The following is a 3,713-nucleotide window of genomic DNA, read 5'->3' on the forward strand; positions in this document are numbered from 1 at the left end:
TACTAGGATTTAATAGTCAGAGCTATAACAATATATTAGTTCCATAAATCATCTCATATAAATGTGTTGATACTGATGGACGATTTGAGGGTATCAAGTCACATATTCATAAAACCGTCATAGTGTCATTGTAAATCCACTTGAAATAACACAAAGTTATATCCTGTGGAAGGTTTGATTTTCTGGCTACATGTCGATGTTACTCAGTGCCACTACAAATATAGACTCTGTCCTGGTGGGATCCAGACTAATTTGGCCGTAGCGTAATTGAAAAGTTTTCGACTACCGTCTAGAACAGTGCAAAATCGGAATGTCTCTATAGTGGACAACTTGCCGTTTTTATGAGCGTAGGCTGGTGAATAGATTCTCGCTTTAAGTGAACTTACCATCCAGTCAGTTCTCTAAACAGCTTTTATAGTCAATCGGCCAACTTTCTCCAAACTTTTGCGCCTCCGGGGAAGTCGGTTGTAGCCGTTTGTGCGATAAAACTCCGTGAAGTAATCTCGGTTTACTTTTCGTCTGTGGTCCTTTGGTCCATCTCGCTAGGGCTAATCGAGTCAAGTACGAGAGCGTTGACTTAACTAAAATCACTTGAATGTAGGCATCAAGGCCCATAATATACGTAGTTAGCGTACACATAGGTAATTTGGTTAGTTGGCGGCATATATTTGTCGTATGCTTGTTCTAACTGGTTCTTTTTGCGACCTGTACAAAGCTGTCATTTTAGTATTATCCGTCTCACACAGTAAAATATGGCATGCAGTCGGATTGTTGTGACTTTGGATTGACCTCCTTTTGGAATTCGGAAACATTAAACATTAAACAATTTAGACCAGATAGTTTCGCATCTACGCCACAAGGAACGAGTGAATTGAAACATCTGATTTGAAAGCATGTGCTCGTCTTTTCAGACGTTTCAGCACGAACAAATGAAATCTACAATGATATAGAGTATTGTAGAGTATAGACTGTGAAACATTATACTTATAATATGAATCCTCTCAAGCGGAATCTTTGAAAAAGGAAACCCAGTATTCGCTGGGGAATGATTGTTTTGAATCAAGTAACAGGAGTTCGTCGTGTATACTTTTTCCGAAACCAGATTATACTTTATGTACATTCATTGCTTTTAGAAGAGTAAAAAGTGTCACCAAAACAGACTCATTTGCAATACATTAGAAATGAAAAGTATGTTATCAAGTTCGACCTTTTAAAAGGAAATTGACATATTCGTCTCAAGGAAAGATAAAACTAAATTCCGTCAACACTGCCGCGTTTAATGAATATGGTAACATCTGGCATGAATGAATTGTGGTGCGTACATCCATTACATGTATACTGCGATACTAACAAAGACCAACTCGAAACCATTCGGAAGTTCTTTGATTGACAGTGTGATGCAAAATAGACAATTAATGTAAGTAAAATTGAGTTTAGCAGGGCATGTGTTACATTTAGAATACTTATTGTCGGACATGGTCAAGTGTAACCTCTGGAAGTTAAGGTCAAGGCTATCTCTGAATTCCTAGTGTTTATCAGTAAAAGGTAGCTGTTGCAATTTTTGAGTATGGTTGAATATTATCGGAACTTTTGCTTCAATTTTGCCATAATTGCTGAACCCCTAAGTCACTTTTTCCATACCAAACCAAGTTTCATTGGTCAAGTGAATGTATAAAAGCGTTAGATAAGTTAAAGGCTACACAAAGATACACAAGTTCTTTCAGCTGCAGATTGCAACCAATTATTTCAAATGTATCTTGTTGCAAGTTACGTAGATAATGGTGGAGTATTAACTCAAGGATACAAAAACTGCGTGGAACATCCAGAATGCTATCTATCTAAAACAAAATTAAACAAGCAATGTATTCATTATCACTGATATAAGTAGACAAAACATTACAACTACAGTTGTTTTACTATCGAGAACGAGTACCTGGCTTCAATGTTGTTTTAACACCACTCTGAAGTCTATATTCATTTAACTTCTTTGTTGGATTATTGCATTCGGGGATTACAACTATCTTACTTTCATTACCAAAATAAAAACAAAAATTACAAACTGTTGATTTGAATTTCGATTTAGCAAGAATACAATATCGACATTAGGTATATCTAAGGAATTGACAATTTGACTGCATATACACTTTCGCGCCTATAGAAGTACCATATTGCCTTAGTTCGTATATATGTTTGTCATTCGTAATAATTATTCTTATGAAGTTTTTTTTTAATTATATAATAGTTATGTTTGACTAATATGTAAACAAAAACTTTATTATAAATCTTTATTTTTTATTTATGATGGGAAGTGTTATATAGTGTATAACCTTTGGTACATGACTGTGTCTATATTTTGCGTGTTTAATTGTTATTCCATGACTGAAGATTCTAAATTTTGGCTATTGATGTAGATGAGCTATTGTCTGGTTATAAAGTAAATCTATATCTCGGATCTGGTGAATAGTTTGGTTTGCAGTTATAATTGGATGATGAGTCAGGTGGGTTGTGTTGTGACATGAGATATTGTGAAATATGTCACGCGAGATGTACTACATCATGGCAGGAACATGCAGCGATCTTGAGCCTTAAGGACGAGAAGGTAAACAATTAATTCATCTCTGTTTCCTATGTTCTTGTTACGATATCAGTTATACCCCTTTACACACATTTGTTTAATAAAAATCCCACTAGCCCCTTGGATGGACTGTCTAAGAAACTGATATATAACGGCGTCACTCTCGCATTACTACTACATCATTCCGGCTAGGAACTGGCATTACGGTTAACAAACATCATGCCTTGATGAGCGTCAACAAACTGGCTGATTCCAGAGTTTTACAAATGAAAGCATTATGTGTTTAGACATCGTGTCGTACAAATCAGAGTCGGAGAGTTTTATTAGGTTAACATATTTTACTATTCTGCCACTCATGTGAAAATAAAGAGATAATGAATTAATTATTTATGATGGAATTACCAATAGGTAAGAAAAGTAGTTCATTCACTCTCAAGAGGACGCTTGGTTTGCACTGGGGATATGTTTAACTTTATAAAGTCTAGAGATCATGCTGGGTGAGGGTCAGATAGCTGGCTGGTGCAGGGCAAATCTATAATGCACTACCAAACTGCCACACACACACACACCGATGATATTGCCCCAAAGCAGCATCTAGTGGTGCCATTGAACAAACTTTAGTTCGGATGAGTTGGGTTTATTTAGAAGCCTTTTCTCGCATCTACTGATCACTCCCAAGATAAAATGTACATATCTTCATATCATATTTGTCATATGATAAACAACTTTTCCGTTCAATATTTATTGGTATCTGTTTCCTGTGAATTCCTAGTAGGTATTTTTGGAATATAACTACAGGATGGAAATACGTTTATTTATTGGGAAATGCATATTCATTTAAGACTCTTATGCAATGTGTTTTGCTTTAATACCTTCGATCAAAGTTTGAAAACTGAGACTAATTATTTTTCCTAGCGAACAAGACATTCTTGTATTACGAGAAGACGTCAGCCAACTACGAGCAGAAATAAAATATCTTCAAGACTATTCACCTCCAGTGGACCAGCTGAAGCTTAGCATTTTCGACATACGCATTGTCTTGGTATTTTTAGTAGCTTTTGGTGGTGTGTTTTTTGTCTTGGTTTTCATGCTTTCATAAGGTACACAATGAAGAATTATCAGACGATGCAATGGATAA

The sequence above is a fragment of the Sinohyriopsis cumingii genome, chromosome 14, assembly GCF_028554795.1.
Source record: "Sinohyriopsis cumingii isolate HCF-2022 chromosome 14, ASM2855479v2, whole genome shotgun sequence".
Classification (NCBI taxonomy): domain Eukaryota; kingdom Metazoa; phylum Mollusca; class Bivalvia; order Unionida; family Unionidae; genus Sinohyriopsis; species Sinohyriopsis cumingii.